General features: G+C 39.4%; 1 pseudogene; it reads left to right on the forward strand.

Annotated features, from left to right (window-relative positions):
• Positions 1 to 3,646: 3,646 nt before the first annotated feature.
• On the forward strand, positions 3,647 to 5,503 carry LOC130842484 (nuclear receptor coactivator 4-like; annotated as a pseudogene).
• Positions 5,504 to 14,112: the final 8,609 nt, after the last annotated feature.

A 14,112-nucleotide genomic window follows, 5' to 3' on the forward strand; every position in this document is an offset into this window, starting at 1 on the left:
TGTACAGAAAACTATAAGGCATTTATGAAAGTAATCAAAGATGATACAAACAGATGGAGAGACATACCATAAACTTGGATTGGAAGAATCAACATTGTGAAAATGACTATGCTACCTAAAGTAATCTACAGATTCAACACAATCCCTATCAAATTTCCAATGGCATTTTTAGCAGAACTAGAAAAAAAAATCTTACAATTTGTATGGAAATGCAAAAAACCCCGAATAGCCAAAACAATATTGAGAAGGAAAGTCAGAGTTGGTGGAATCAGGCTTCCTGACTTCAAACTATACTACAAGTCTACAGTGATCAAGACAGTATGGTACTGGCACCAAAATAGAAATATAAATCAATGGAACACAATAGAGAGCTCAGAGATAAACCCATGCACATATGGGCACCTTATCTTTGACAAAGGAGGCAAGAAAATACAATGGAAAAAAGACAGCCTCTTTAATAAGTGAGGCTGGGAAAATTGAACAGCTACCTGTAAAAGAATGAAATTGGAACACTTCCCAACATCATATACAAAATCAACTCAAAATGGATTAAAGACCTAAATCTAAGGCCAGACACTCTAAAAATTTAGAGGAAAACATAGGCAGAACACTCTAGGACATACATCAGAGCAAGATCCTTTTTGACCCACCTCCTAGAATCATGGAAAGAAAATCAAAACTAAACAACTGGGACCTAATGAAACATAAAAGCTTTTGCACAGCAAAAGAAACCTTAAACAAGAAAAGAAGGCAGCCCTCAGAAGGGGAGAAAATGTTTGCCAATGAAGCAATGGACAAAGAATTAATCTCCAAAATATACAAGCAACTCATGCAGCTTAATACTAAAAAAGCAAATAACCCAATCCACAAATGGTTGGAAGACCTAAATAGACATTTCTCCAAAGAAGACATGCAGATGGCTAACAAACGCATGAAAAGATGCTCAACACCACTAATCATTAGAGAAATGCAAGTCAAAGCCACAATAAGGTATCACCTCACACCAGTCAGAATGGCTGTTATCGAAAATCTAGAAACAATAAATGTTGGAGAGGGTGAGGAGAAAAGGGAACCCTTGTGCACTGTTGGTGGGAATGTAAGTTGGTATAGCCACTATGGAAAACAGTTTGGAAGTTCCTTAGAAAACAAAAAATGGAACTACCATATGACCCAGCAATCCCACTACTGGGCATATACCCATAAAAAGCCATAATTCAAAAAGAAACATGTACCACAATATTTGTTGCAGCACTATTTACAATAGCCAGGGCATGGAAGCAACCTAAATGCCCATCAGCAGATGAATGGATAAAGAAGATATGGCACATATAGACAATGGAATATTACTCAGCCATTAAAAAGGAATGAAATTGAGTTATTTGTAATGAGGTGGATAGACCTTGAGTCTGTCATACAGACTGAAGTAAGCCTGAAAGAAAAAAATAGATACCATATGCTAAGTCATATATATAGAATCTTAAAAAAAAAAGGTTCTGATTAACCCAGTGATAGAGCAAGAATAAAGATGCAGATGTAGAGAACGGACTTGAGGACACAGGGTGGGGGGGGGTTAAAGGTGAACCTGGGATGAAGTGAGAGAGTAGCATTGATATACATACACTACCATATGTAAAATAGCTAGTGGGAAGTTGGTGAATAACTTAGGGAGATAAACTCAATAATGGGTGATGACTTAGAGGTCCAGGATAAAGAGTGTGGGAGGGAGTCACGGGAGAGGGGGGATATGGGTATATATGTATAAATATATCTGATTCACTTCAATGTTCCTCAAAAACTGACACAACAGTGTAAATCAGTTATATTCCAATATAGAGCTTAATAAAAAAAAAAAAAAAAAAAAAGCCTGCTCAGGTAAATATGTGCCTACATCAATAATTTCTTGAATCATTTCAGGAAGTTCCTGAGCAGCTACCATAGCTACATTCACTGCCTAGCCACTTACTTTTATATTGTGAAGGTTGGCTCTAGACTTGAACCAATGAAACTAGCCATGGAAGTCATTAAAAAACGCACCCTCTGATTCTTTGCTGTGTTTCTTCTTCAAGTTTTCAAAAAGACTTTTAGCTTTCTCTTCAATCAGCATTAAGGTGAGCAGGATTCAGTGCTGATGCTGGTCCTGCATTCATACACTGAGAAGCTTCTCCATATCCTCCATCAATTTTCCATGCTTCTTTAATATTATTGTTGACATCATTGGCAGAGCAGACTTCACATGTTTCATGATCTTGTCCTTGTTCTTTAGAATCATGCCAATGATTGAACGATTCATGTTGTAAGAACAAGTGACATCAACCATCATTTTGCTTTGCTCCACTCTCTCAATTATTTTCACTTTTTTCCCATCATTATCACTCGGCATTTCTTAGCAGTACCAGCTACATCACAGCTGCTTTTACTCTTGCTTTCAGACATCTTGGGCTTGAAATAAGGATACTGTACTACTGTACTGTATATAGTACTGTACACTAAAGTACATGAAAGCACAACCACTTTTAGAGGATGCACACACATGACAATGTATGTCAGACATGTGAACTAACTTATGTGATTGGACATGTGAACTCACATTCACACTTTTGAAAGTACACAACTTGAAGGCTCATATATAGGTGACTTACTGTAATAAAATAACATATTCCATGCAAATGTAAATGAAAAGAAAATGCACATACTGATTCTTATATCAAACAAAATGGACTTTAAGCAAAATATAGTTACAATAGACAAGGTAATTATATAATAATAAAGGGACAATATATCCATATGACATAACAATCATAAATATATATGCACCCAACATCAGAACACCTAAATATGTTAGGCAAACACTAATAGATCTAAAGGGAGAAATAAACAACCATACAATAATAGGGGACTTCATATCAACAATTGATAGATCATCCACTCAGAAAATCAACAAAGAAATGTTGGAATTGAACCATAATTTAGAACAAATGGACTTAGACATATATAGACTATTCCATAGAACAGCATCAAAATACACACTCTTCTCATGTGCACATGGAACACTCTCTAGGATAGATCATGTGATAGAACACAAAACAAGTCTTAGCAAATTCAAGAAGAAGGAACTCATACTAACAATGATATAATACTAGAAATCAACAAGAGGAAAGGTGGAAAATATACATATATGTGGAAACTAAATGACACTTCTGAAGAACCAATGGATCAAATAAGAAATCAAAAGAGAAATATAAAAGTATGTCAATGCTGCCTATTGGCCACTACCAGATGTTCAGGAGGGGTGGGGCACAGCCTGCAGGCTCAGGGACCTTTCTCACTCCAGTCCTAGATAAAGCAGCCTCCTGCTTTCCAGGAAGCTCGCATGGCAGGGACCTGGCCTGCAAGTTACATCTGGCAGCCCAGGGCCACAACAGGAGTCCTTGAGGTGGACTTCCCTTGCTGAGCCAGGGATGGGCCCAGCAGCCAGGGCTGTATCCATGCATACTGAATGGTGCTTTTGCCCACTCTGAAGTGGAGAGTAAACAGGCAACTGTGACTTCCACGCAGGATGGGACCCAGGCTTCTTAGGGTGACTTGCTCTAGAAAGTGTTGGGGAACCTGGGAAGTCACTTTTGAACTAGAAATGCCTTACTTGGCATTAGATGGAATGGGGAGAAGAATGAGTGCTTCATAGGACCAGAGTGGCTGCTCCAGTAATAGAGAACCCCTTTTGAGGTGTTGTGATGCACAGAGGGACTTAGAGCTTGCTATTGGTGGAGTTCTCTGGGACGAAGAGCAAATTAAAGATAACTTGCCAGAGGTCAACGCCCAGATTCACTGCTGCATACATCATCACCTGGAATGCTTTCAAAGCCACAAGATGTGGTTGTATGTACAAGTAGTTCTCACCTATTAGCTTAAAGAGGAGACACTTCAGCAGCAGTCCCAACAGCTCTACTGGTTACTGGGCCTTTTTAATTGTCTTATTCATCAACTGGATTGCACCCAAAACAAAGAGCTGGCCAATCAAGTCTCCATGGGCCTGGAAAGACTGGGCGGTTTGACCCTCAAACCTAAAGATTCAACAGTCCTACTTTTTTAAGCTGATGTAACTGCCCTGTGTCAGGCCATCGCCACATTTGTGTCTCTCAAGACCACTCAAATGCTTGAGCACCTTATGGCTCATGCTAATTCATCAAATGTCAGGCCTAAGAGGCTATACCCAATTGCCAGAGCAGAGGTCAGCATCCAGCACCACAGCTGTCCCTCTCAGTGAATGGCTCCTTGGAAGCAAACCTGCCAATTTTTGCCAGGTTTCTTACATACCCAGCACCAATCTCCAGAACTGGCTCATCCAAAAGCAGACCTCGGATAATAATCAGACTTCTGCCAGAGTTTGTGATTTCTTCAATGTCTGGGGCTACCTAAAGTGCTTGGAAAAGTGGCTCTATGAGAGTCAGAAACAAGAAGTTTCTGAAAAACCAAGTTACCAAAAGTGTAACAGGTATTCTACTACCAGTTCTTACTCCAGTGAAATTGAAAAGGTTGGAGATCTAGGGCTTGATCAAGATGAGATGGAGATTTCTGATTGTCTGGTGACTCCCCTGGAATCCCATAAATTTGAGAAGCCTGTGAATGGCGGTTGTGAAACCAGTGAGAAGTTTAAGCTCTTATTCCATGTGTTCCCAGGAGTCCTATAGTATGAATGATTGGCTTGTCAAGCCTGCTACCAGTACCAATTGTCAGTTTAACAAGCCCAAAGGTGTGGAGACTGAAAATCTGGGCAATCTGAAGTGAAGAAGGCCAAGAAACCCTTGTCCATTCCCAGTGTGATTACTGAGGATTGGCTTGTCCAGAATCATGAAGACACATATAAAGTAGAGGAGGTCTGCAAAGCCAATGAGCCCCGTATATGCTTCGCAGCATGAATGTGTGATGAAAATTTTGCAAAAGAATCTTTGTGTAAATGGCTTCTGAATAAAGAAGGAAAGGATAAAAATTCTATGCCTGTGGAATTAAAACCTAAACCTGAGAAACATAAAGATTCCCTGAATATGTGGCCCTGTCCATTCAGAAAAGAGGCAGCAGAACAAGCTAAGGCACCAAAGGCAATGGCTTCTAGAATTGCTGATTCCTTCTAAGTCATAAACAACAGTCCCTTGTTAGAGTGGCTCATTACCCCCTCATGCAAAGAGGGATATCCTAAGGAAGTGCCTCTTACCTAGGACAGAGCTGGCAAACAAAAGCTTATGAGCCTCTTGGCCATTTCCTGGTATCCCTTTAACACAGCTGACTGGCCCTTGCCAGGAAAGAAGATAGGAAATCTTAGCCAGTTATCCTCAGGAGAAAAGAAAGGGCTACTTTGAAGGAAGTATTATTTAATTGGCCCCTACAAGAGGAACACAACTTTCCCCCAGCCCTTTACAGGCCCCCAGCAGTTTGTGATATCTTTGCCTGTATGCAGCTTAAAGTCGATAATGAAAAATGGTTGTATCAAACTCCCCTACAGATGTGAAAAAATGGAGTACTAGAGTCAAGCAAATTTTCAGCAGATTATCACAAATCCATGAGATGAGTGACTGTGGCTTGCCAAATCATTGTGTTTTTGGGTCTGATGTAGTTCCTTTCCTGCCTAATTTTGAGCTAGTGAAGAGAAATAATGTCATCAAATTATGAGTTTCTGTGTAAAAGAAAAAGGCTGTTTGTTGATGCTGAGGTGATTCAGTTTCTTCTTACAGAAGTATTAACTCACCCCTACACTAGAAACACAGCATCTTAGTGACTAGGTCTTTTTCACAAGCCTCCATGGCTCCTTAGATTGGGTTGTTATTAGAAGTACATTAAAACATTGTAGTTTTAAAAATGAAATACTTTTATAATTAAGGTGAGTTGATGTATTCTAAAGCTAGTAAACTTACTTTACATTTTGATTGATCTTCTTTGGATGCTTCCTATGTTGTGGGATTTTTTCCATTATTGGTGAGTTCTGCTATTTAATTACTATAACATATATTACACACAAACAGTTAATCTTGCCATTATAGTGTTGTTGTTGTTTTTCTTACCAAAACATGTATTGACAATCTTTGCTATTTTTGACATTATTTACAAACATTTTAGCTTACATGCCAGATTCAACATTATTTTTCTTCTTTTGAAAGAAACTCAGTTACTGCAAGTTTTGCCTTTATTCCCTTCTCTAAAAGTTATTAAAGTATCTAGACAGCTCTTTCAGAAGGGCTCCATATTGTTTGAAGATTATATTTAGGGTAATCCTAGTCTCTTTCAAAATATTTTGAAGAACTACAGGCAGAAGAGCCCCAGTGCCGACTAATCAAAAAGCAAAAGGCAAGACATGTTGGAAATGTAGTACTTGAACTATTCACTATCCTAAGTTTTATTGGTGTATCCTGTATAAATGGAAGCTGAACTTGACACTTGGCTATTTTAAATAGGCATAAATTAAATGTCTTCTCACTGCAAGCATAGAATACCTATACTTCTAAAAGTATAATGTAGTGACATTTTAGTGAATAGCCCATTTTTAACACTTATGCCTTGGGGTGTTTATTGAAGCTTTATGAAAACTATTGATGTTTCCTCAGTATCCTTAAAGTTATGTCAATGCTTTAAAAAGCTTCTCTGTAGGAGAGAAATGGTATTTATACCATGCTTTAAAATTCTCTAACATGAGACATCTTAGCTTTACAAGTATTTAAATCATTAAGCCACTCAACTTGCCAATGTGCTATTGGTAACACTTTTAAAGTTTATAATGTTGTCATCTAGAAAGCCCTTTTGGGGAAACTTCACAGTCCCAGTGTTATTGCCATACAACTTCATTATAATTCTTGAACCACAGCTAAAATGAGCCTGTTATTTTTTACTTCCCAAGATACCATATAGAGCTTTAAAACAAAAGGTAGTGGGTAAAAGCTTAAGAAGGAGCCTTTCCATTATCTTAGGTTGCAGGAAACTTTGTAGTTTTTGAGGTTTAACACATTATGTATCCCTAAATTAACATTAATCACTATGTTAATGAGTATATAAAACATTCTTTGGCATTGATGCATTTTGTAACTCCCTCCATTCAAAGCATAACAGCCAAAAAAAGAAAAGTGTCTCAGACAGGGGGATCAAGATGGTGAAGGAGTAGCACATGGAGCTCACCTTCTCCCACAAAAATATTAACAATATATCTACAAGTGGAACGATTCACACAGAACAGCTCCTGAATGCCAACAGAAGACCTCAGACTTCTGGGGAAAAAAAAGAAAAGAAAAGGAAAACCACCACATAATTGGGTAGGATTAAAGGAAAAAGGAAAAGAAGGAATTGGGATGGTGCCTGCACCCCAGGGAGGAAGCTGTGAAGGAGGAAAGTTTCCCAAACCCAGAGAAGTCTCCTCACTGGTGGGGAGATCAGACTGGTTGGAGGAAGAGCTTCATAGCCTAAGAAGAGCACAGCAAACAGTTAGTGGAAGGCAAAATGGAGAGTACCCTGCACAGAAGTACAGCATGGCTTCCCTGTGCTCCCCAGACTGAGACATTCCTCTGTTGGTGCAGGTGGGGACTGGGTGCTGCAGTTCAGACTTCAGAGGTCAGACCTAGGGAGAGGATCAGGGTTGGCTGCATGGAAACATCCTGAAGAGACTGGGCTGTGGCAACTGAGGGTGTACTCAGAAGAAGACTGGGCTCACCAGAGAGGCAAGGTGCCTTTATTGGGGGGAGCATAAGGAGAGGGGTGGACCACAATAAGAGCTTCTTTCCCTGTGAACACTCCCAGGCAACAGGGCACCATCTACAGGAGCTCTAGGGGTGGGGGGCATGAATCATTGAGTCATCATGGGCTCCAGAAGCAGGCACAGAACTGTTTTGAGACCCATGAACATGTGCTAGGCTCTGCCCCCTCTTTCCTAGGAAGGCATGGATGGCACTCACCGATAGGAAATCTGCAAGCAGGCACCAAGCCCTGCCACTGCTGTCTTGGGAGGGTGTGGATAGTGCATATGCATAGGAAATCCATGAGCAGATAGCAGGTACAGCCTTCACTGTATCAGGAAGATGCAGATAGCACCTGCACCTAGGAAATCTGTGAGCAGGCACCAGGCCCTGCCCCCCACTGTCCTGGGGGGCACAGATATCTCCCATCCCGAGGAAATCTATGACCAAGTGCCAGGCCTACCGTCACTGTCCTAAAAGGGTACAGATAGCACCTGCACTTAGGAATTCTGAAAGCAGTCACCACATCCTTCCCCAGCTATCCTCAGAAAGTGCAGAGAAGGGCTGCCCACAGGAAACCCTAGAGCAGGTGCCAGGCACTACCCCCAGTATCCTGGGAGCACACAGGGCTACTGTACCTACACATCCCATATCAAGGGGATAATGGCCAGCCCATGCTGAAGAAAGAGGCAAACTAAAAGCAGCCCCTCAATTCTGGTATAGGGCTGAGTAGAAGGACTTGAGCTCACCACATCTCAGGAAAACACCAAAATCACAACTAACTGCTGAATAACCATCAATAAAAAAGATTGGAGCCTACAAAAAAGATATTTTACATTTAAAGAAAAAGAAGAAGCCACAATGAGATAGCAGGAGGGGAGCTTTTGTGACATAAACAAATCCCATAGCGACCAGGTGGGTGACCCACAAATTGGAAAATAATTATATCACAGAGGTTCTCCTATAAGAGTGAGAGTCCTGAGCCCTACATCAGCCTACCCAGCCTAAGTGTCTTGCATCAGGAGGAGAAATCCCCAAAGCATTTGGCTTTGAAGGCCATCAGGGCTTGAGTGCAGGAGTTCCACAGGACTGGGAGAATCAGAGACTCCCTTCTTGGAGGGCATGCACAAGGTTTCATGTACAATGAGATCCAACACAAAACAGTAACTCCATAGTAGCCAGGGGTGGACCTACCTTTGATCCTTGGGGGGTCTCCTGGGGAGGAAGGAGTTGGCTGTGTTTCACTGTGGGGCAAGGACACTAGTAGCAGAAGCCCCAGAGAATATTGATCAGTGTGAGCTCTACCAGTGGTCACCATTTTGGCATCAAGACCTGGCCCTACCCAAAAGCCCACAGGCTCCAGTGGTGGAACATCTCAGGCCAAACAACCAGCAATATAAGAACACAAACCCAACCATAAGTAGACAGGGTGCCTACAGCCATATAGAGCTCAGAGTCATCTATAAACATACCTCTTGAAAGAGGCCTGCCCATGAGAGGAATGAGACCCAGCTCCACACACCAGTGGGCTGGCACCATTTCCTCCCATCAGGAAGCCACCACAAGCTTTAGGATTAACCTAACCTACCAGAAGGAAGACAACAGAAGCAGAAGGAACTATGATCCTCCAGCCAGCAGAAAGGAGTCTACAAAAACAGAAAGTCAGACAAAAAGAGACAACAGAGAAATATGTTTCAGATGGAGGAACAAGATAAAAACCCACAAGAAAAACTAAATAAAGAGGAGATAGACAATCTACCTGAAAAAGAATTCAGAATAATGATAGTAAAGATGATTCAAAATCTCAGAAAAAGAATGGAGGCACAGACTGAGAACTTACAAGAGATGTTAAACAAAGAGCTAGAAAATTCAAAGAACAAATAAACAGAGATGAATAATACAGTAACTGGAATGAAAAATACACAAGAATAAATCAATAGCAGAATAACTCAGGCAGAAGAATGAATAAGTGAGCAGGAAGACAGAATGTTGGAAATCACTGCCATGGAACAGAAAAAAGAAAAAAGAGTTTAAAGAAAGGAGGAAAGTCTCACAGACATCTAGGATAACATTAAACAATTCATATTTTAGGGGTTCCAGAAGGAGAATATAGAGAGAACGTGCCTGAGAAATTTGAAGAAATTATAGCCATAAATTTCCCTAACATGAGAAATGAAAGACTCATTCAAGTCCAGGAAGGGCAGAAAGTCCCATACAACATAAACTCAAGGAGGAACATTCTGAGACACAGACTAATCAAACTGACAAAAATTAAAGGCCAAAAACACTAAAAACTATAAGAGAAAAGTAACAAATAACATATAATGGAACCCTATGGTTATCAGAGGATTTTTCAGCAGAAACTCTGCAGTCCAGAAGAGAGTGGCATGATATATTTAAAGTGATGAAAGGGAAAAACCTACAACCAAGAAAACTCTATGCAGAAAGGATCACATTCAGATTCAATGGAGTAATCAAAAGTATTACAGACAAACAAAAGCTAAGAGAATTCAGCATCACCAAACCAGAGTTACAATAAATCCTAAAGGATCTTCTCTAGCAGAAAAGAAGAGGCCACAACTAGACTCAAAAAAATTATGAATAAAGAAGCTCATCAGTAAAGGCAAACATAAAGCAAAGGTAGGAAATCATCCACACACAAACATAGTATCAAAACCAGCAATCATGAGAACAGGAGAGTACAAATGCAAGATATTGGAAATGCATTTGAAATTAAGATATCAGCAACTTAAGAAATATTGTATGTATATACACTGCTATACCAAAACCACATGGGAAGTGCAAAACAAAAATCTACAATAGATACAAACATAAAAAAGAAAAAGAAACCAAACACATACTAAAAATAGACGTGAAATCACAAGAGAAGAGAATAAAAGAGGAAGGGAAGAAAAAAAAACTTCAGAAAACAAATCCAAAACAATTAACAAAATGGTAAAAAGAACATTCATATCAATAATTACCTTAAATGTAAATGGATTAAATGTTCCAACCAAAAGACATAGGCTGGCTGAACGGATATAAAAAATGACCCATATACATCCTGTCTACAAGAGACCTACTTCAGATCTAGGGACATATATAGACTGAAAGTGAGGGGATGGAAAAATAATCCATGCAAATGGAAATTTAAAAAAGCTGGAGTAGCAATACTCATATCACACAAAATAAATTTTAAAACATAGACTGTTACAAGAAACAAAGAGGGCACTACATGATGAGCAAAAGATCAATCCAAGAAGCTAAAACAACTGTAAATATATATGCACTCAACACAGGAGCAGCTCAATATATAAGGCAAATGCAAACAGCCATAAAGGGAGAAATTGACAGTAACACAATATTAGTGGGGGTCTTTAACATCCTACTTTCATCAATGAACAGATAATACAGAAAGAAAATTAATTAGGAAATACAGGTCTAAAATGACACATTTGACCAGATGAATGTAGTTGATATTTAAAGAGCATTCCATTGGAAAGAACATGAATACACTTTCTTCTCAAGTGCACATGAAACATTCTCCAGGATAGATCACATCTTGGGCCACAAATCAAACCTCAATAAATTTAAGAAAACTGAAATCATACCAAGCATCTTTTCCAACCACAATGATATGGAATTATAAATCAATTAGAGGAAAACAAAATGTAAAAAACACAAACATGTGAAGGCTAAACAATATGTTACTAAACAACCAATGGATTACTAAAGAAATTGAAGAAGAAATAAAAAAATACTTAGAGACAAATGACAACAAAAACATGGTGATCCCAAACCTTTGGGACATAGCAAAATGCAGTTCTAAGAGGGAAGTTTATATCAATATATTCTTACCTCAGGAAAGAAGAAAATAAATAAACAAACAAATCTTGCACCTAAAACAACTAGATAAAGAGGGAAAAAACAAAACCCAAAGTTAGTAGAAGGAAAGAAATCATAAAGATCAGAGCAGAAATAAATGAAATATAGAGGAAGTAAACAATAGAAAAGATCAATGAAAATAAAAGCTGGTTCTTCAAGAAGATAAACAAAATTGATAAATTTTTAGCCACACTCACCAAGAAAAGAAGGGAGAGGACTCAAACCACTAAAAGTAGAAATGAAAAAGGAGAAATTAAAACTGACACCACAGTAATAAAATGATCATGAGACAACTACAAAAGTATATGCCAATAAAATGGACAACCTAGAAGAAATGGAGAAATTCTTAAAAAGATACAACCTACCAAAACTGAAGCCGGAAGAAATAGAAAACATAAACAAACCTATCACAAGTACTAAAATTGAAAAAGTGATTTAAAAACTTCCAACAAACAAAAATCCAGGACCAGGTGGCTTCACAGGCAAAGTCTATCAAACATTTAGAGAAGAGTTAACACCTGTCTTTCTGAAAGTCTTCCAAAACTTTGCAGAGGAAGGAACACTCCTGCACTCATTCTATGAGGCCACCATCTCCCTGATACCAAAACCAGACAAAGATAACACATAAAAGAAAATTGCAGGCCAATATCACTGATAAACATAGGTGCAAAAATCCTCAACAAAATACTAGCACATTGAATCCAACAATACATTAAAATGATCATACACCATGATCAAGTGGGGTTTATCCAAGGAAAGCAAGGATTCTTCAATATCCACAAATCAATCCACATTAAAGAAATGAAGAATAAAAACCATATGATCATCTCAATAGATGCAAAAAAGCTTTTGACAAAATTCTACATCCTTTTAAGAAAAAAATCTCTCCAGAAAGTGAGCATAGAGGGAACGTACCTCTTCATAATATTGGCCATATATAAAAAGCCACATCTAACATCACTCTCAATGGTAAAAAGTTGAAAGCATTCCCTCTAAGATCAGGAACAAGGCAAGGATTTACATGGTCACCACTTTTATCCAAATTAGTTTTGGAAGTCTTAGCCACAGCAATCAGAGAAGAAAAATAAATAGAAGGAATCTAAATTGGAAAAGAAGAAACAAAACTGTCACTGTTTGCAGATGACTTGATACTAAACATAGCTAACCCTAAAAATCCAACCAGAAAACTACTAGCACTCATGAATGAATTTGGTAAAGTTGCAAGACACAATATTAATGCACAGAAATCTGTTACATTCCTATACACTAACAACAGAAGAGCAGAAAGAGAAATTAAGGAAACAATCACATGTACCATCACATTAAAAAGAATAAAATCCCTAGGAATAAAACTGTCTAAGTAGGCAAAAGACTCTACTCTGAAAACTGTAAGAAACTGATGAAAGAAATTGGAGATGACACAAACAGATGGAAGGATATACCATGTTCTCGAGTTGGAAGAAACAATATTGTCAAAATGACTATACTACCCCAGACAATACACAGATTCAATGCAATCCCTATTAAATTACCAATGGCAATTTTCACAGAACTAGAACAAAAATTTTAAAAATTATATTGCAACATAAAAGAACCTGAATAGCCAAAGCAATACTGAATATGACAAATAGAGCTGGAACAATCAAGATGGAGGAGTAGGAGGACAGGCACTCACTCCCTTTTGCAAGAGCACCGGAATTACAACTAACTGCTGAACAATCATCAACAGAAAGACACTGGAACTCACAAAAAAAACAAAAAAACAAAACAAAAAACAAACACACACACACACACACACACACACACAAACCCACATCCAGAGACAAAGGAGAAGCCACAATGAGATGGAAGGAGGGGTGCAATTGCGTTAAAATCAAATCCCATAAATTCTGGGTGGGTGACTCACAAGCTGGAGAATAGTTATACTGCAGAAGTCCACCCACAAAAGTGAGGGTTCTAAGCCCCACGTCAGGCTTCCTAACTTGGGGGTCCAGCAATAGGAGGAGGAATCCCCAGAGAATCAGTCTTTGAAAGACAGCAGGATTTGATTGCAAGACCCCCACAGGACTGGGGGAAATGGAGATTCCACTCTCAGAGGGCGCACAAAAAAATGTGTGCTCACCAGGACCCAGGAGGAAGGAGCCGTGACCCCATAGGAGACTGAACCAGACCTACCTGATGGTATTGGAGGGTTGCCTACAGAGGTGGGGGGCAGCTGTGGCTCACCGAGGAGACACGGGCACTGGTGGCAGGGGTTCTGAGGAGTGCTCATTGGAGTGAGTCCTCCCAGAGTTCACCTTTAGCCCCAACAAAGAGCCTGTAAGCTCCAGTGTTGTGTTGCCTCAGGCCAAACGACCACCAGGGTGGGAATACAGCCCCACCCATTGGTAGACAAGCAGATTAAAATCTCACTGAGCTCGGCCCACCGAATTGGACTAAAGTTTTACTGAGCTCCACCCATCCAGCCCAACCCACCATAAGTCCCTCCCATCAGGAAACACCCATGAGCCTCCTAGAC

Source organism: Hippopotamus amphibius, chromosome X (genome assembly GCF_030028045.1).
Source record: "Hippopotamus amphibius kiboko isolate mHipAmp2 chromosome X, mHipAmp2.hap2, whole genome shotgun sequence".
NCBI lineage: Eukaryota > Metazoa > Chordata > Mammalia > Artiodactyla > Hippopotamidae > Hippopotamus > Hippopotamus amphibius.